Genomic DNA, 22273 nt, shown 5'->3' on the forward strand with positions numbered 1-22273 from the left:
ATAAATTGGTTTCTAAATATAAGGAATTAGAAACTGACCAAAATCGGTTTCTAATTTGAGCTTCAAATTTAATAAGTAAAATACCTTAACTTTAGAAACCGAAAGCAATCGGTTTCTAAATACAATGAATTAGAAACTGACAAAAATCGGTTTCTAATATGGACTTAAAATTCAACAAACAAAATAGCTTAATATTTGAAACCGAAATCTATCGGTTTCTAATGATAAGGAATTAGAAACCGACTAAAATCGGTTTCTAATTTGACTTAAAATTCAATAAACAAAATACCTTAATTTTTGAAACCGAAATAAATTGGTTTCTAAATATAAGAAATTAGAAACTGACTATAATCGGTTTCTAATTATAAGGAATTAGAATTCAATAAGTAAAATATCTTAACTTTTGAAACTGAAAATCATCAGTTTCTAAATATAAATAAATTGAAACCGACAAAAATCTGTTTTTAATTTGGTCTTTAAATTCAATAAATAGTATACTCACCTTTTGAAACTGATTTGAAACTGAAAGAAATCAGTTTCTAAATGTAAAGATTTAGAAACCGACCAAAATCGGTTTCAGATATCAGTTTCTAAGCGATTTCTAAACTGACATTTATTTTACCGCCAAATTTCAGCGCATGCTTTAGAAACGGATAATTTTCCGTTTCTAATTTCGGTTTTAAATCCGTTGCTAATCGGTTTCTAATATATTTGATTCATATTGTTTAATTTCCGTTTCAAAATCCGTTTCAAATTACAAACCGATATAAATCCGTTTCTAATTTCAGTTTCTGTTCTGGAAAATTCTTGTTGTGAACAAAGAGAATCTGATTCTTTTTCCCAGTATATCAACATGTGTTTATACTAAAAAAAGTACATCAACATGTTTAATCTACAATTGTTTTTTAATTTTTATGCATTATTTTTTCTTCACAGTTGCAGGTAACGTAACCGTCTAGAAATTTCAAATCCAGTAAGGTTAATTCAATTTAATTGATTCGCAAATTATATATATTTTTTCGACGCGTTTCGACTCGTTGTTGTTTTTTTTTTTTTAATTAAATTAATATTTATCAAAACAATTAATTAGAGAATGATGTCGATTAATTGTTTTTATATATATCATCTTATGGACATAATAATTTATTTCATTGGATTAATAACCAAAATAGGCGTGCATGTTATAATAATTTCGTTAAACCACGTGAAAATAGATTATGACCCACGCAGTTTCGGAGAAAGAACCATCTCCAAACCCATATTATATATATATATATACACACAGAGAGAGTAAATCATCATCAAGCTCAAGCAATTGCATATTCCACTATCCTATACCATATTATACCTCATAATAATTAAGCAAATGTTGAGGGAAATTAGTCAAAATACCTCGTTGCCTTCTCTCTTGGAATCCATTCAGCAGTATCTACTTGAAGATGATTTTGAAACCCTAACCACTCTTCCGCCACCAAATTTCTCTGAAGATTCAAGCTTTGCTACTCCCCTTTCCCATGATTTACCCTTCAGTGTTGACGATCTACTGGACTTTATCACTTACAGTGATATATGTCATGAATTCAACAATGAATGGGCTCCGGTAAGTCAACTCGATTCAGCACTTACAGAAACAACAATGCCGAGCATTGAATTGGAATTTCAGGAGTCAATCGTTAGTCCAGAAGAGGTTGTGGTGGTGAGTAACAAAAATGCACTTTCTAAAGGGTGGCAATATAAAGGTGTAAGGAGGAGGCCGTGGGGGAAGTATGCAGTAGAGATTAGGGATCCGAAGAAAAATGGAGGTGGAATTTGGCTTGGTACATACGAGACACCCGAGGACGCGGCGTTAGCTTATGATCGAGCTGCTTCTAAGATGCGGGGCTCAAAAGCCAAATTAAACTTTCCTCATTTGATAGGTTCCAGTTACTATGAGCCAATTAGAGTGACTAATAAGCGGTGCTCGCCTGAGCGTTCCTTTTCATTATCAAGTTCATCGTCGTCTTCGTGAGACTTGGATGATTGTTCTCCTGCGCCAAAGCGGAGAATGAAAAAAGGGATTTGAATCAGCCAATGACAAGCCTTGCTGCCAATTATTAGTGAATCACTTGTACATGTCATTTTATTAATTAATTTATTCTATTAGATTAATAATGGTGATTTCTTTTTTTAATGTTATTGAAATTTCTGAAGCCTTTCCATTCGTTTAGTTCAAAATAAATATCATTTTGATCCTACCATCGTTCACTTCCAAGCAAAGCAATGAATTAAAATGCAATTTGCAATTCTTCTAAATTAATTACAGAAGGAAGGCCTATCTTTTTTCTCATTTAGGGCCTGACTGAAAATAGATTTAAATTTTTGAAGGATAGGCAGTACCATTGGAAGAATTTTTAAAATTCTATATCGAACTTTTTTTTTTAGGTGAAGTTTTGATATTTAAAAAAAAAATTAGAGTTAGAAATAATTAAGTTATTAATAGGCAAGAGTTTTTATTATTAATTAGATAAACGTTCAAATGATATTCCGTTTTTTTTTCCTCCTAATAAATAAAAATAATATTTTTATAAAAAGTAAACAATAAAAAAATATATAAAAGGGAAAGACCTGTAACACCCTCACTGTAGCAATTCCGCATATTCTACTGTTCCAGTAACCGGTGTCAGTTCGGACAGCTAGAACGTCTGGAAAAATATTTAGACTAAAGTGAGGAGTCATAATTAACTAAAATATTAACAAGAAAAATGTAGAAAAAATTTTAGAAATAAAATACAACTAAGTTAAATGAGCCAGTGCTAACTCAGTGGGAAGTTGCGGTCCTCGCAACTAGGAGCCCTAAACCCGGGAGAAAATTCATAAAATAATTTTTGGGACTTCAGAGAAGAGTAATTGAGGTTTTTATGGCATTAAAATGCCAAGAAAAGGCTTAGAAAATTTTTTCGATCGGTACAGACGATTTTTGCTCAATAAGCCAAATGGATGGCATTTTGGTCATTTCGTCTTCAGAGATGATTTTTGACCGACTTATCCAGTTAAGTAAATAATTATTATGACATAAAATGTGAATAAATATTGTTAAAAATTGAATTGAAAATGAGTAGAAAAGAAAAAAGAAAGAAAATGAATTAAATAGGAATTTTGACATCACTATGATGTCATTAATACGCTTCCATCCAATCCCATTGTGACACCTACTTATAAACCTAATTAAAAGAGATAAAATTGAGTAAAATTAGAACACAATTTTGCACTCATCTTCCCCATTCAGCCGGCACACTTTTCTCTCAACCTCCATGGGTGTTTTTTCATCTCTTTCTTCCATTCCCATGAGTTCTCACTACTAAACCCTAAGCATCTTTCATTAAAACTTGTCTACACCTCTTGGGAAAGTGTTTGGCTGCCAAGAAAAAGTTAGAAAGTGAAGGAAAGATTGAAGTTAGCTAAGTGAAAATTCTGCACACAAGGTTAGTGCCTTATTTTCTCTCTTACACCTTTATTTCTTGTTAGAACAACAAATTAAGTAATGAAATGAAAAAAAAAAAAAATTGAAGCAAACTATACATGTTAGGGTTTCTTTAAATTTTGGCAGCCATGAACTTCTATGAGTATGATGGTTTTTGGTGGACTTAAAATGATGTAGGGATGTCCCTTGATATATATAAGTGAGATAAAAACTTTAGTTGTATGTATAATGCAAGATTTGAGAAATTGAGAACTTAGGGTTTTGAGCAAAGTGAGGTTTTGCTCCTATAATGGTGTAGGAACATTTTAATGGTTAGTTAGTGACCATTTGGTAAGTTTTAAACTTACTATAAAGTGAATTGAGTCATTGGATTTGGAAAGAGGAGGCTGCCTTGTGTGCTGCAGTCTGGACTCTTGGACTCCAATGTGTTTGGAGAGCCTTAACTGAACTTGTATAGCTCCAATTGGTGCAAGGCCAATTGGAGGTGAAACTAGATACATAATGCCACAATTTTGGCGAAGGAATCCTACCTAAAAAACCAACCTAAGTGGCCCTAAAAATTGACTTAATTTGGGTGACCAATATGCAGTCCCTGGAAAATGACCAAATGAACAGAGTTCATTTATTTGGTCATAACTCAGTGTAGAAAGGTCCAATTGACCTAAATTTTTACCCGTAGAAAGCTGAGACATAGACCTACAACTTTCATGAAGAAAACAAACTCAAATTTTGACCATAACATGTTCAAAAACTGACCTATAGTCAGTGTACAAAAACTGCAGAATTGATTCTGCCCAGAAATTCTGGAAAAATTGTAATCCAGCTAGTTATGGTGTTCATGCCATAACTTGAGCTACAAAACTCCAAATGGAGTGATTTAAAAAAGAAAATGTAACTAGACACAATAAGAAACAACTTTGATGAGGAACATTTGGCCAAATTCTCACTGTAGAATAGCCTAATGGAACAATGAACTCTAGCACCAAAAACTGAAATTTCTGATTTATTTTTCATTGGTTAGAAGAATGGATTGGCAACTAATGCCAACAATTTTAGGAATCAAAATATGATAAATCTATGTGATTAAAACTCATGTAACTATTATATATGAAAAAGTTAATATTTTGACTTAAATGACTAAATGAATAGTAACCTTACATATTAAGTATAAATATTTAAGAAATAACTTTGTAATATGCCCTAGTAGGCCTAATGTGATTGGTTTGGATAGGTTGGCATGCCAATAGGGTTCTGATAGCAGTACTGCATATAATGTATGGCTCCATGCCATTCTGTTATATGATAGCCTATTGCTATACTGATTATGATGTTATACTTGGCTTTATACCTTATTGCTTTTATGGCTTATTAGCTATTCTGTCTGCACACCGGGAGACACATTGTGACCGATGGTGTGACGACCCGAGGTACCTGGTACCCAGTGCTAGTTTACCCATTTATTCAGTCCGGTCAATTTGTATAGGTTATTTAGGCATGGAAAAGTATAAATGTAATTGAATTGATTATTAAAGAAAGTAAGAAAATTAAATATCAAGATAAAGAATAAGAATGATTACAACAATAAAAAGAGGCTCAAAATCATCAAGAAAACGATTAATAAAATGCTAGAAAAATATAATATCATAAAATGTAATTAGCCTTCGACTAAACATTAAGTTAGTAATTTTTTTATTTCTTATAGGCACAATAATTAGGAAATTTTTACTTTTATTTGTATATTATATTTTCTTTTATTATTGGCACCACTAAGCTTTATGCTTAGCACGTCGCTTTTGCAACGTGTAGGTACTAAAGATTTGGCCAACGAGCCCTGCAGATCACAAACTGGGTGAGACTTGTATACAAATCTACATAGTATCTGTGTCACCTCACAACTACAGTGCATTGGTAGGACACTAGGTCCCATTTTGGTATTTTGTACTGTTTGTATTTTGTAATTAAACTTTTATTTTCTCATGTATAAATAGAAACTCATGTAATATATTTTAGTATTAATGCAAATATTTGTAATTTATGTTTATAAATGAAAATTTAGTATTTATTGATGATTTGAATATGATTATCATGAGAAATGAATGAATGTCAAATAGAAGAAGTTGTGAGAAATGATTGAGAATATTGAGATTATGTTGATACAAATGGAGTTTGAGAATGATTGGAAATGTATTGGACCTGTTTTCACAGGTTCCGAAGAACTGTTTTATCCATTTTTAGCCGGTACTCTGTCGAATTTTTTATAAAATTTTCGGAACCTCAAATGAATTTATAATTTCAATAAATGACTTAAATGAGTTAAATTTTACAAATTACACTTCATATCTATGAAGAAATAAATTAAGGAATGATAAAAATGATTGAGATAAAATATGGTGTTCCGATACACTGTGTGGCATATCTTGCTCGGCTACACTATAAACACGTAAGGGATGTCACAAGACCCATTTTGAAAATTCTATTTGGGTTGTTATGCAAGAAATTTGTATACGTTTGTAGGGTCTTTCTCAATTTTCAAATTCTATTTGATTGCAAAACAAACAATGAATTTTGTTGACTTCATTAGAATTTTTTTTTAATTGTTTTTCCTTTCTTTATTTTCTCTAGTTCACGTTGAGAATGTTTCCGCAATTCTTAAACAATTCAAAAAGATTTTCAAATGGAATAGGTTTGATGTACATACATAGCCTTAAAAAAAAAGCACAATACTAGTTTCTGCTCTTGATTCAACTCTAATTAAATCTCCAAAGCATTGGTAATTTACAATTTCTCCATCAACTTGAAGAAACAAAAAAGAAAATTGTTAGTTATTCACATGCAAAAATCTTTCAAATCTAAGCAAGTTCCCCCCCCCCCCCCCCCCCTTCATCTCTAATCATGGAATTAGACCAGACTTGTGACACCCCTTACTCGTGTACAGTATACCCGAATAAGTAATGCCACACGGTGTACTGGCACACTCTAATATATCTTACTTAATTTGTGTCATGCTTTTGAAGTTAATTTATGAAATATGATTTATTTTAACCATTTATCAAAAGTATTATTCATTTGAGGTTCCGAAGATTTTAAAGAAAATCCGGCGGAGTACCGGCTAAAAATGGAGAAAACAGTTCTTCGGAACCTGTTAAAAACACTTCCAATATACAATTTCATTCATTCTCAACTCCAATATCATCACAAAACTCAATATCAAGATCTCAACAATTTTTCAATTTCAGGTCTCAACAACCTTTTCATTGCTCAAAACATCCCTTTCTCAGGGTTCTCATATATAAACAACCATTAAATACTCAAATTAATACCATACATGACCATAAATCTTTATTATTTACATAAAGCTCAAAATACATTACATAAATCCCAAATACATATGAGAAATAAAAATTTAATTACAAAATGACAAAATGACATCTAGTGTCCTACCAATGCACTGCAGGTGATGAGGTGACACGGACACTGAGCAGAACTGTCGGATGGACTCACCCAGTCTGTGGTCTACTGGGCTCACGATCGGGGTCTCCAGTACCTACGTGTGGCAAAAGCAACGCGCTAAGCAATAATGCTTAGTGGTGCAATAATATAATAAAAGAAAATAGCAAGAAATTAAATGTGTAGTGAATGTATATGCTTTATTTGTTTGGTACTTGTATATCATTTACTTTGTTCACTTTTATTCATTTTGTTGCCCCAAGTAACCTACACTAGACGACTGGACTGGATAACGGGTAAACTGGCACTGGGTACCTAGTACCTCGAGCCGTCACACCATCGGTCACATATGCATCTCCCAGGCAAATGTAACAACAAGTCAGAATAATATCAGGCACAAGGCCAAGTCTCAATATAAAGTCAGAATGGCTAAAAGCCATGAAATCACGGAATGACATATTGCCATGTGCAGTACTGCTAACTGAACCCTATTAGCATGCCAAACTATCCAAACCAATATTGTTAGGTATACTAGGGCATTTGAAACTTTTAAATTCTTCAATTTGTGAATTTCAAATTTTTGGTGTCACTATTCATCATTGGTCAACAAAAAATGTTGACTTTTAGAATAAAAATGTGTACATTGACTTTGGCACTCCCAACATACCACATTTGGTGTTTAAAACTTGTTGGCATTAAGTGTTAATACCATTTCAAAGTGTAAACCCACACAAGCAGAATTTTCAGTTTTGGTGAGTCAACTTCACTGTTCCATTGGACACTGTTACTGTGGGAATTTGAAGAAATGTAAAACATGAAAGTTGTTCCTTATTTTGTCTAGTTGAATTTCCTTTTTTGAATCACTCCATTTGGAGTTTTTTAGCTCCAGATATGACCTAAAAACCCAGGCTGGCCGGATTTGCATTCTGCAGAAAATACCATATCTACAGTAGCATGAACAGTGACTGCCATAGCCATTTGGGTTAGGTTCTGGCCATAATTTGGGGTAGGTTCCTTCATGAAAGTTGTTTTTCTATGTCTTAACTTGTTGCTGTAAAAATTTCAGGTCAATTGACCAAATCTACAGTGAGTTATGGCCAAATGAACAGTTGAACAGTTACTGTTCATTTGATCAATTCTGCAGAACCAGCTGCAGGGTATCCGGATTGGGGCCAAGTTTTGGTCCTCTTGCTTTGGTCTTTTGGGCATGGTTTCTTCAGCAAAAATGTGCCATTATAAGCCTAGTTTCATATCCAATTGGCCAAACTTCAATTGGACTAACACAGCCCAAGTTATGGCAGTTCAAAGGGACTGAATTTTTAGTCCCTATGCTGCTGTCCTAGGGCAGTTTATACCTTGACTTTGCCATACCATTTTTCAGTCCAAATTGTGTTCAACATACCTCAAATGGTCACTTATTGACCATTAGATTGTTCTTTAACAGTTTAATAAACCAAGTCACATTTTCACCTTTCCAAACCCTAATATCCAAATCAATTTACTCATAACCTTAATTAGCATACTTAGTTTAATGTCCATGTATATTAATACCTTAACCATTATTTCTAGCCACTCTAAATTTATTAAAACAATCAACCTCATACTTTCATAGGGCTGCTGAAAATTGAAGGTACCATGACACATATAATTTACTTCAATTCCTTAAAATTTCTTAGCTCAAAATGATGTTCTAACTAAGATTTAAAAGAAGGAGAATGAAAGTGTAGCACTAACCTTGATTGGGCAGAATTTCCAAAGCCCTAAACTTCACTTTCTTTCCTCTTGTTAGCTGCCAAAGGCTTTAGCAAGGTGCTAGGGCAAATTTTAGTGAAGCTAGGTTATGATTTTATGGTGGAAACAAAGGAGAAATTAAGCTTTTGATGGCACATCAATAGAGGGTGTATAGGAGTGGTTTCGGCTGCACTAAGGAGAGAAGGATGGCTGCTGATTTCTTTGTTGAATTTGGTCTTCTCTTATCTCTTTTAATAGTTAGTCAAATAATGGCTTAAGTGTGATTGGCTGAAAATTATAAATGACATCACATTGATGTCATAAATTGCATTTTATTGATTTTTCTTCTCTTTTCTCCACTACTCATTTTCAATTTAATTTCTAGTAATATTTATTCATATTTTATGTCATATTAATTATTTACTCAACTGGACAAGTCGGCCAAAATTCACCTCTGAAGGCGAAATGACCAAAATGCCCTCCGTTTTGCTTAACGGGTCAAAATTGTCTGTACCGATTGAAAAATTTTCCTAGGTATTTTCTTGGCATTCTAATGCCATGGGAACCTCAATAACCCTTCTCTGGAGTCCCAAAAATTATTTTATAATTTTTCCCCTGGGTCTAGGGCTCCTCGTTGCGAGAACCGCAACTTCCCTCTGGTTACCCATCGCTAGGGCACTGGCTCGTTTGACTTGGTTGTATTTTATTTCTAAAATTTTTACTAAATTTTTCTTATATATATTTGAGTTAATTATGGTTCCTGACTTTAGTTTAAATATTTTTCCGGATATTCTAGTCATCCGACCGACTGATCACCGGAACAGTAGGATGTACGAAGTGGTTATCGGGAGGGTGTTACAACTCTTCCCCTCTAATTTAAATTTCGTCCTCAAAATTTACCTGATGCAAACAGTTGAGGGAACTGTTGCCTCATCGTCTCTTCACTTTCCCAAGTTGCCTCCTCGGTGTTATGGTGCCTCCATAGCATTTTCACCAATGGAATTTGCTTGTTTCTCAACTCTTTCACTTCCCGAGCCAAGATCCGTAGAGGTTCTTCTTCGTATGTCAAATCCGGCTGTATTTCAATTTCTTCTCTGGAGATGACATGTGAAGGATCTGAGCGGTATCTTCTGAGCATAGACACGTGGAACACATTGTGGATCTTGTCCAGCTCTGGTGGTAAAGCTAGCCTATAGGCCACTGGACCCACACGTTCAATGACTTCATATGGGCCAATGAACCTAGGGCTTAACTTACCTTTCCTTCCAAACCTCAACACTTTCTTCCATGGTGACACCTTGAGGAACACTTTGTCGCCAACCCCATATTCTATTTCTTTCCTCTTCAGGTCGGCATAAGATTTATGTCTGTCTGAGGTAACTTTTAAGTTGGCTTTGATTGATTTTACCTTCTCCTCAGCCTGTTTCACCAGGTCCGGCCCTACCAGTTTGTCTTCGCCCAATTCAGTCCAGCACACTGGAGTTCTACATTTCCTCCCATATAATGCTTCATACGGGGCCATTTGGATGCTAGCTTGATAGCTATTGTTGTATGCAAATTCTGCCAGTGGGAGGTATCTATCCCAACTTCCCTCAAACTCAATGACACAACTCCTCAGCATATCCTCAAGGACCTGACATATATTTCATGTTATTGTTATCATTTTAATTCATTATTTGTACTAATTCAATTGGTTCAATTGTTTACCTGGATTAGTCTTTCGGATTGCCCATCCGTCTGAGGATGGAAAGCTATGCTGAAATGGAGTGGTGTACCCAAGGATTCATGCAACTTCTTCTAGAATCTCGATGTAAACCTTGGGTCTCGATCAGATATGATGGAAAGTGGAATTCCATGCAGTCTAACTATCTCACTGATATACAATTCTGCTAACCTCTCTAGTGAGTAGTCAGTCCTAACTGGCAGAAAGTGTGCTGACTTGGTCAATCTATCCACTATTACCCATGCTGCATCATGCTTCTTCCGGGTGAGAGGTAGGCCACTTACAAAATCCATGGTGACCCGATCCCATTTCCATTCAGGTATGCGTATAGGCTGTAGCAAACCCGATGGAACTTGATGTTCTGCCTTGACTTGCTGACATGTCAAGCATTTAGTCACATAGTCAGCTATGTCCCTCTTCATACCAGGCCACCAATATCAAGCTTCGTGTCATGATACATCTTTGTACTTCACAGGTGCATAGCATATACACTAGTGTGTGCCTCTTTTAGAATACCGGCTTTCAATTCCCGTTATCCGGTACACACAGTCTTCCTTTGTAGTGCATACACCTGCGCTTTCACCTCATAGTCAGCTGCTTTTACTTCTAGGATTTTACTCATAATGGCCGTTAGCTTCTCATCTACCTTCTGCCCATCTAAAATCTATTGTAACAGGTTTGGCCTCACTTGCAATTCAGCCAAAATAGCTCCATCTCGAATCAAAGTTAGACGGGTATTCAATGATCTCAGAGCTGTGATGGATTTTCTGCTCAAAGCATCAGCAACTACATTTGCCTTCCCAGGATGGTAGTCAATTACACAATCATAATCCTTCAGGAACTCAATCCATCGCCTCGCTCTAAGGTTGAGCTCCTTCCAGGTTGGCAAGTATTTGTGCTTTGTGGTCCGTGTAAATGTAACAATTTTCCCATACAAGTAATGCCTCCATATCTTCAAGCATAAGATAATTGCTGCAAGCTCTAGATCATGGGTAGGGTAATTCTGTTCATGTGGCCTTAGCTGTCTGGAAGCATAGGCGATCACTTTCCCCTCTTACATCAATACACACCCTAACCCATTATGTGAGGCATCACTATAGACCACAAAGTCCTTTCCGGACACTGGCTGTGTTAACACTGGTGCCTCTGTCAACATAGCCTTCAATTTCTCAAAACTGGTCTGACACTTGTCATTCCAGTCAAATCTGACATTCTTGTGTAACAACTTGGTCATTGGAGCAGCTATTAGGGAAAATCCCTTCACAAATCTTCTGTAATACCCAGCTAGCCCCAAGAAGCTTCTGACCTCAGTTGTATTCCTGGGAGGCTTCCATTCCATCACTGCTTCTATTTTCTTAGGATCCACCCTAATCCCATCAGCTGACACTATGTGTCCAAGGAATGCAATCTCATTCAGCCAAAAGTCACACTTGGACAACTTAGCATACAGCTTCTTTTCCTTCAGGGTTTGCAAAACAATCCTCAAATGCTCATCATGTTCTTCATTGGTCTTGGAATACACCAAAATATCATCAATAAAGACCACTACGAACCGATCTAGGTATGGATGGAAGATACGGTTCATAAGGTCCATAAATACCGCTGGTGCATTTGTTAGGCCAAAGGGCATCACCAGGAACTCATAATGCCCATACCGGGTCCTGAACGCAATCTTGGGCACATCTACATCTTTCACCCTCAACTGATGATATCCTGATCTGAGATCAATCTTAGAAAATACTCGCTTCTTCAACCGATCAAACAGATCATCAATTCTAGGCAACGGATATTTGTTCTTCACAATCACTTTATTCAATCGCAGAATCAATGCATAGCCTCAAAGTCCCATCCTTCTTTTTCACAAACAGACCTGAGCTCCCCATGGTGACACATCAGGCGTATGAACCCCTTATCCAAAGAATCCTTGCAATCGAAGTTTTCAACTCTCTCAATTCAGTGGGTGCCATCCTATAAGGAGCAATGGAAATGGGTGTTGTACCCGGCAGTGTCTCAATAGCAAATTCAACTTCCCTTTCTGGTGGCAAACCAGGCAACTCTTCAGGAAATACCTCTGGGAAGTCTCTTACTGTGGGTATGTCACTCAAGTTTGGCTTAGCCTGCTTAGTATCCACCACATGTGCTAGGTAGGCTTCACAGCCTTTTCTCATCATTCTTCTTGCAACTGTGGCTGAGATGACATTGGACAGGAAATCTGTCCTTTCACCCACAACAGTGATCTCATTACCCTCAGGAGTTTTCAAAGAAATTCTCTTCAATTTGCAATCAACTATTACCTGATGACGTGATAACCAGTCCATTCCCAAAATCACGTCAAACTCATGGAAAGGCAACTCAATCAGGTCTGCCAAGAATTCATACCCTTGAATCCTTAACGGGCAACCCTTGTATACCTTGTTCACCACTACACTGTGGCCCAATGGATTAGTGACCAGAATGTCTTGGTCACTCTCCCCTACTAGTATCCCCCTTTCTATGGGTAGGTTGATGCAAAAGTAGGAATGAGTGGATCCTGGATCCACCAATGCATGCACAGGAGTATTGTAGAGGGAGAACGTACCCCTGATGACGTCCGGGGCATCTTGCTCCTCCTGAGCTCTCAAGGCATAATTTCTGGCAGGTGGTCTGTTATCTGGCCTCTCTGCTGGCTCAGATGCAGGCCTCTGAGATGGTCCCACAGCTTCGGATTTACCAGACCTTCTACCCCTTGGTGGTGCAGGAGCGTGTCCATGCGCTTGTTGGAGCAACAGTAGTAGTTCTGCGTGACGCTTCTTCAATCGATGCTCTGCTGACCCACACCTCAAGCAAGCACCAGTCACTCTCCAACACTCCCCCTTATGCCATTTCTGACAGTGTGGACATGCAGAAGATGCTGGGGCTGGTCCCCTGAACCCCATCCCTGGAGAGCTGCCCACTGATGGTGTGGACTGACCTCTCCTAGGGGTGAACTGTGGCCTGGGCCCCTGAGACTGACCCTGACCCTGTGGCTGACCCGAACTCTGTGCAGGAGGACCCTTAAACTTCTTCCCAAATCCAGGAGCGGAACTAGACTGACCTGGTCCCCTCTTCTGCTGTCTATCCCTTCTGGTCTGTTCACTAATTCTTACTTTTTCCACCTTTATTGCAGCTTCCACTAACTTGGTAAATTCTGTGATTCCCAAGGCAGTGAGCTGGATCTTGATGTTGTCATTTAGTCCCTCTTCAAATCTCTTGCATCTTTCAGCTTCATTTGGGACTATCTCCCTTCCATAGCGGCTCAATCTTACAAATTCCTTCTCATACTCAGCCACTGACAATTGTCTCTGCCTCAGGTTAATAAATTCTCTTCTTCTCTCTTCCAGGTATACAGTACCCACATATTTCTTCTTGAACTCAGAGAGAAAGAAGTCCCAAGTTACAGCTTCTGGCTGCACTTCACTGGACACGGTGTCCCACTACTCATATGTATCATCTTGCAGTAAAGAGATGGCAGCTTCCAGGTTTTGCTCTGGAGTACAGTGGAGTTGTTTTAGTACTCTGCCTGTTCTGTTCAACCAATTCTCGGCTGCAACAGAGTCATCTTCTCTCTTGCCATAGAAGTCCACAGCTCCAAACTTCCTTAGCCTTTCCAGGTGTGATTTCTGCTGTGGAGCTGGTGGTGGTGGTGGTGGTGCTGGCATTACCCCGGCCATTTGTCTAAAGAAGTCGGCCATTTGTTGGAACATGGCTCGTGGAGGCCGAAAGGTGCTCGCTTGAGCCGGGCGGAGCAGATTCTCTCATGCCCCAGCCTCACTGCACAGTGGAGCATGACTCTCCACTTCCTCCTCAACGGCTCTCGAGATGAAGGATCCATATCCTATTCAAAATAAGAAAGATAAACAGATCTGCGTTAGTGTCACCTCGACTCTTACAAATGCAATGCATGGTATGGACTCAATCTAGGACCGAACGCCTAAACCGTGCTCGATACCACTAAATGTGACACCCTTACTCGTACAAGATACCCTAATAAGTAATGCCACACGGTATACTGGCACACTCTAATATATCTTACTTAATTTGTGTCATGCTTTTGAAGTTAATTTATGAAATATGATTTATTTTAACCATTTATCAAAAGTATTATTCATTTGAGGTTCCAAAGATTTTAAGGAAAATCCATGAGTACCGGCTAAAAATGGAGAAAACAGTTCTTCGGAACCTGTTAAAAACACTTCCAATATACAATTTCATTCATTCTCAACTCCAATATCATCACAAAACTCAATATCAAGATCTCAACAATTTTTCAATTTCAGGTCTCAACAACCTTTTCATTGCTCAAAACATCCCTTTCTCAGGGTTCTCATATATAAACAACCATTAAATACTCAAATTAATACCATACATGACCATAAATCTTTATTATTTACATAAAGCTCAAAATACATTACATAAATCCCAAATACATATGAGAAATAAAAATTTAATTACAAAATGACAAAATGACATCTAGTGTCCTACCAATGCACTGCAGGTGACGAGGTGACACGGACATCGAGCGTAATCACGGATGGACTCACCCACCGTGGTCTACCGGGCTCACGATCGGGGTCTCAGACTCACGCTGCGTGGCAAAAGCAACGCGCTAAGCAATAATGCTTAGTGGTGCAATAATATAATAAAAGAAAATAGCAAGAAATTAAATGTGTAGTGAATGTATATGCTTTATTTGTTTGGTATTTGTATATCATTTACTTTGTTCACTTTTATTCATTTTGTTGCCTCAAGTAACCTACACTAGACGACTGGACTGGATAACGGGTAAACTGACACTGGGTACCTAGTACCTCGGGCCGTCACACCATCGGTCACATATGCATCTCCGGCAATGTAAGCGGCTAATAAGCTGTAAATAATATCAGGCACAAGGCCAAGTCTCAATATAAAGTCAGAATGGCTAAAAGCCATGAAATCACGGAATGGCATATTGCCATGTGCAGTACTGCTAACTGAACCCTATTGGCATGCCAAACTATCCAAACCAATCTTGTTAGGTATACTAGGGCATTTGAAACTTTTAAATTCTTCAATTTGTGAATTTCAAATTTTTGGTGTCACTATTCATCATTGTGTTAGTAGTATGCCCTAGAGCATATCATTTAGTATGTATCTTGTACATATTTTATTAATAAATGGCATTTCCACTTTTCTGTTTACATAATATATTTATGTGTAATAGAAAAGGTCCATTGATATTTTGTTAGAAATATTATTCTTAAGTTGTTAAGAATATGAGTGCCAATATTTCTAGCACAAAGTATCATAAATAGGTTCACAATCGAGGATACTTCATAATAAGGACATGACTTATCCAGAAAGATTGTATTCATGTTTGTTCCCAAGTTATTTATATGAGATATAAATAAGATGGAATGGTGAGTCTCATGCCATATAACAAACATGATAGGCACTTATAAATGATAAGTAGGCCGAACCAGTGACACTTATGACAAGCACATGGAGTTTACTCTTGTCAATGTTTTGTCATAAATCATATCAGTGCATATAATCTTTAGACCTAAGATAGCACAGTTATCTTGTATATAGGTAGTTTGAGTTTGATACTGCTTTCATACTTGTACTGTGTATGGGTATATGGGCATGTGTTGGCTCCTACTAGTTATATATGGAGGTAGGTGTTGATCAAGATGGAATCTGTTCCTCTAAGTAAATAGAGATAAAATCCTATGTTCATTTAATTGTTCTTGATGTTTCAAGTTCCTGGCCAGGACAGATAGATTTATTCAGAAAAGAGTTTCTGATGAGAAAAGAGAACATAATATTCATAGCAAATGGAGTTTGACATAAACCATGACTCCAGCTTTAGTTGGGATTTTGTAACAGAGAGATTCTAGTGCATGGTAACATATGATTATAGGTTCATTTAAGGTAAACCTTATTACTAATTGGGTGGCCATGGCATGCTATGCTAGGTGTTAACCATGGTCTATGAGGTTCACAAAATGATTTAGAGAAATCATTTATGGTAAGAAAGAGTTCTAATGATATTAAGAGTTGATATCATGTCTCATTGCCAATTAGTGATGAGCCTAGTAAGTCACACACATACACAAGTTATCACCTATTTAAATATGATTTAATTAATTAATTAAAGAGTTTAATTGATTAATTAAATAGGTTTGGTTTGCAATTAAATTGCAAAGTCCCTAGCATGACTTGAAACCAAATCTAGATTATTGGATGTGTAGTATAAATTAAATTTATATTTAAAGTGTTTAAATATGAATTTAATTGATGAGAAATTAATTAATAGAGATTAATTAATTAATTTATATTTGATATAAATTAATTAGAAGAAGAAAATAATTATTTTGGGTTAAGAACTCAAAAGTAAGACACATGGGTAGTTTGGTCATTTCACAGTGTGACACGTGGCACCATGAGATGGTGACACATGGGATTACACATAAGCTTGCCAAATGCTTTTTAATCATGTAAGATGATTAAAATCAAGATTAAATATAGGTTTGACACTTGGCACAATGTGATTGGGTCACTTAAACCTAGAGCTAATCAAAGGGTGACATGTGGCAAGGGTTTAATGTGTTAACCTAGCTATTTAAGTGTTGTTATGAGAAAATAAAACACAACCAGCAGCCACACTCCTTTGTCACGCCACTTTGAGGGTTTTTATCTCTTCTTCTTCATCTCTTATCAATTCAAAGAGATTAGCCATCAATCTCTTGAATTAAGAACACTAGAAATTATTTCTAGTGTCCTGTTTACATCTCTAATCTCTTAAAAGGCAGAACTTGAATTTCTAATTAATAGAAAAGGCTTTAGAAGCTGTTCAAGGGCTGCCATAGGTGTTCTTGGTGTGGACAAGCTAGAGGGACAACATCTGGTGTCTTGAAGACGAATCTCAAAGGCGCAGACACGCTGCAGTGCATCAAGAGGTTAGTGTAATCGTTCTTGATTTAATCTAGGGTTCTAAAATTAATCTGATTAATTTTAAAATCTTAAATGGCAAATACAGATCCAAAAACATATTAAAAGAGTTTTAATATGTTGTTTATCATTGAAATCAAATAGATAAAAATAAATCTTGCATGGTGCATGTGACCCTAGGTGAAAATTTTTGAATTCAATGGTATAATCTTGTATTTTTCACGCTTCCGTTCCTTCAATTGGTATCAGAGCTGCCTGGTTTATTTGCCATTTTGATTGTTGATTATATAATTTAATTGTGTGTTTGATCATGAGATCAAGAGATTCATTGCTGGTTGGATCATGAGGTGTGGCGGCATACATGGTGAAGCCACCATTGGTGGCGGCAACAATGGTTCCTTGGGTGGTTCAAGGTTTGGCTTTTAATTCTGCAATTGTTGTATGATCTAAGGCCTATTCTTTGACTAATTAAAGTGTTTAATTAGTTGTTTTAATCACACAATTAAATTATGATTCAAATCAGATTTTTAAAAATTGTTTGAATGTGATTCAAATCTGAATTTTAAAAGTTGTTTGAATGTGATTCAAATCTGAATTTTTAAAATTATTTGAATCATATTTAAATCTGATTTTTTAAAATTGATTCAATAAAATTCAGATCTGATTTTTTAAAAAATATTTGAATGTGATTCAAATCTGATTTTTTAAAAAATGTTTGAATGTGATTCAAATCTGAATTTTTGAAGTTGTTTGAATGTGATTCAAATCTGAATTTTTAAATTTGTTTGAATGAGATTCAAATCTGAATTTTTAAATTTATTTGAATCATATTCAAATCTGAATTTTTAAGTTGAATATGAGATATTCAATTTAATTTAAGTATGTATGTTTTATTTAATTGTTAAATAGTGATATGCATGATGGATGATCATGGACTATAAAAGACCAATGTGATTGGATTTATTTCTTTTATGTTTCTTTGGGATTGTAAATTAATTAATTTATTTTAATTTATTTTGGGCATGTATTATTAAGTTTGTAATAATTTTTGGGTTGTAATTTCATTTATTTAAGTTCTTGTAAATTCGCCTTGGTATGCCAAGGATTACTATGTAATATTGGATTGCAAGAAGTTCAAGGAGGTCAAGAGCATTGGTGGGACCAGTGGGAGGAATTCAAGATCAAGTGTTGATTATGTACTCCTTCAGCAACTCTTGTAAAATGAATGAATGAAATGCACCTAGGAATGCCCTGATTCAATTCTTGGTGGCTCAGAATTGAATCCCTTAGAAAGTCCATGATCATACCATATTTATTGCTTATCCATGAATGCATGAGATGTATGGGAATGTATGCAATTATATGATATATGCATGCTAAATGGATAATGTGCAAAGTGAGACCTTAATAGTAAATAGAATGACCATAAAATCTTCCAAACAAATGATTAAGTTAGAAATGATATAATTAAAGTAATTATAACATAGGCCCTCCATTGGGGCAATTATTTTAAGAAATTTTAAATAGTTGCATAAGATGCAATTAATTTAAGAGATTTTCTTAAGAATAATTGTTAAGCATGAGATGTTGTAAATATGTAAATGGTTTAGTGGCCAATATTGGATGTACCTGAGGACATTAAAATTATTTGTATAATTACTGGCTCAATGGGATCAACTTAACTAATGCAAGATAAGTCAATAATGGATGTACCTGAGATTTTGAGCATTAGGGGCTAGGTAAAGGATTGAACCTCACATGAGATGTGATGGGCAAAGAGTTGCTCACTTATAGTTTATTGTAATTCCAATAATGGATGTACCTGAGGATGATCAATAGAATTATAAGAATTCAATCACCCACTAGAAATCCATCCAACTAGGATTTCCGTTTTCTACTTTGGAAGTGTAGGATTCGCTAAGTTAGTGGGAGGACCAATTTGATTAAAAGACCATAATCATATTTGGTTAATTACATGATACATTTACTAATTAATCTAGTTATTTTCTGCAATTAATTTTCTGATAAAAATGAGCACAAAACAACCACCACCATCCAATATCCTTGCAAGCATACTTGATCACAATAGGTTGACAGGACCTAATCATGCGATTGGCTAAGAAATTTGAAACTTGTCCTGAACCTTGAACATATAGGATATGTTCTAGATTCAAATGTTCCTGGTCCCTTACCTCCAGAGGCCACACAAGAGGAACATGAAACTTTGGACAAGTGGAAGGAGCATGATATGAGAGCTAAGTGTTACATGCTTGCTTCCATGAGTAATGAGTTACAGAAGCAACATGAGAACATGCAGAGTGCGAGTGAGATCCTCCTTCACCTACAAGAGTTGTATGGTGAGCACAAAGAGAATGCTATGTATGAGATATCTAGACAGCTATTCCGTATGAGGATGTCCGAGGGATGTAATGTTGGGGATCATGTCCACAAGATGATTCGGTGATTGAGCGGTTGGAACATCTTGACTACAACATGGATTTCCAACTACAGATTTAATTTGATCCTTCATCCTTCCCGAGTCTTTTGGGAATTTTGTGACAAATTTCCATATGACTAAACAGAATGCACCTTAGCCGGTTTACTCAACATGCTGGTTATTGCCCAAAAGAATATGCCGTGCAATAAAGGAAAAGAGGTAGCTTTGGTTGCATCTTCTTCTCACTGGAAAGTCCAACAAGAAGAAGGGCAATAAGAAAAAGAAACCTCGATTCTGGTCCTTCCAAGAAAATAGCTAAACAGAAAAGGAAGACTAAAGTCGATAAAGGCAAAGGAAAGTGTTTCCATTACCAACAGAAAGTGTTTCCATTGCCGATGAAGAAAGTGTTTCCATCGGCAGTATAGCAATCTAAATGAATGCAATGCCATGGTGAAAACCAACTCAAGTTCAAAATATATTTGGCACTTAAGGTTATGTCATGTTGCAGAAGATAGGATTGCAAAACTGGAGAAAATGGGGATTTTATCCTCATTGGGCTCTGAGCCTACTCCAACTTGTGAATCTTGTCTTTAGGGCAAAATGACTAGATCACCCTTTGTTGGACAAGGGCTAAGAGCTGAAAATATTTTGGAGCTAATACATAGTGATGTATGTGGTCCATTTAAAGAAATGGCTAGAGGGGGCTTTCATTATTTTATTACCTTTACTGATGATAAATCAAGATTTGGGTATTTGTATTTGATGAAATACAAACATGAATCCTTTGAAAAGTTCAAAGAATTTAAATCTGAAGTAGAAAATCAAACAGGAAAGAGTATTAAAGCTCTTCGATCAGATCGTAGAGGTGAATATTTGAGTACTGAATTTGATGAATACTTGAGAGAGCATGGCATTGTTCTCAGCTGACTCCTCCAGGAACGCCACAGCTAAATGGTGTATCTGAAAAGAGAAATCGTACCCTATTGGATATGGTACATAGTATGATGAGCTATACTGATATGCCAATTTCCTTTTGGGGATTTGCATTAGAATCAGCTTTGTATATTCTGAATAGGATTCCATCAAAATCAGTTTCTTCCACACCTTATGAGATATGGCATGGAAGAAAACCAAGTCTTAAGCATGTTAAGATTTGGGGTTGTCCAGCTTATATCAAAAAGCTGAACACTGATAAATTGGAGACCAGATCAGAAAAAGGTCGATTTGTTGGATATCCAAAAGATAGTTTTGGATATTATTTTTATTTTCCTACTTCACAAAAGGTTGTGATAAGTAGAGATGCCACATTTCTTGAACAACAGTTTGTTCAAGAAGGAGGCAAAGGAAGGCAAATAGAGTTAGAATTGGAGAATTTCGACCAACCAATCAGATCGATGGATATAGATCCATCTAGTCAACCTATACCCATTGATGAAACATCTACAGCTGTTCCTCGTAGAACAACCAGGGTATCTCACCCACCAGTGAGATATGGTTTTCTTCATGAAGAAGAACAAGAGTTGTCTACTCATGAAGAAGTAGATCATGGAGATGATCCACTTACCTATGAAGAAGCTATATCAGATATAGACTCTTCAAAATGGATTGATGCTATGAAATCCGAGATTGATTCCATGTATAAAAATCAAGTTTGGGATCTTGTTGACCCACCTGAAGGTATTGTACCTATAGGGAACAAATGGGTTTTCAAGAAGAAAATTGGTTCTGATGGAAAGGTAGAGACCTATAAGGTAAGGCTAGTAGCGAAAGGGTTTCGCCAAAGGCAAGGAATAGACTATGAGGAGACTTTCTCGCCTGTTGCCATGCTTAAATCAATTAGGATTTTATTAGCAATAGCTGCATACTATGATTATGAGATTTGGTAGATGGATGTCAAAATGTTTTCTCAATGGATACATTGAAGAAAACATTTTCATGGAACAACCTAGGGGATTTGAATCCCAAGATGGTTCCAAGGTATGCAAGCTAAAGCGATCCATTTATGGGTTGAAACAAGCTTCGAGGAGTTGAAACATCCGTTTTGATGAAGCCATTAAATCTTTTGGTTTTATCAAAAATGAGGATGAGCCATGTGTATATAAGAAGGTTAGTGACAGTGCTATCACTTTCCTTGTCTTATATGTGGATGACATACTGTTGATGGGTAATGATATAGGTATGTTGACGACTATAAAGGTATGGTCGTCAAATACATTCTCCATGAAAGACTTAGGGGAGGCAACCTATATTCTTGGGATTCGCATCTATAGAGATAGAGCGAAAAGAATAATTGGTTTATCCCAAAGTCTATACTTGGAAAAGGTGTTAAAGAGGTTTAACATGCTTGATTCCAATAGAGGATTGTTACCAGTGAGACATGGTATCCACCTTTCTAAAGAGATGTCTCCAAAGACACCTGAAGAAAGAGATAAGATGGCCAGGATTCCATATGCTTCGGCTATTGGAAGTTTAATGTATGCAATGTTGTGTACTAGGCCGGATATCGCATATGTCACGGTTTGACTAG

General features: G+C 36.3%; 1 pseudogene; it reads left to right on the forward strand.

The window, feature by feature from the left end:
- The first annotated feature begins 1366 nt into the window (after window positions 1-1366).
- On the forward strand, window positions 1367-2048 carry LOC110635837 (ethylene-responsive transcription factor 13-like; annotated as a pseudogene).
- Window positions 2049-22273: the final 20225 nt, after the last annotated feature.

Source organism: Hevea brasiliensis, chromosome 2 (genome assembly GCF_030052815.1).
Source record: "Hevea brasiliensis isolate MT/VB/25A 57/8 chromosome 2, ASM3005281v1, whole genome shotgun sequence".
NCBI classification, from domain to species: domain Eukaryota; kingdom Viridiplantae; phylum Streptophyta; class Magnoliopsida; order Malpighiales; family Euphorbiaceae; genus Hevea; species Hevea brasiliensis.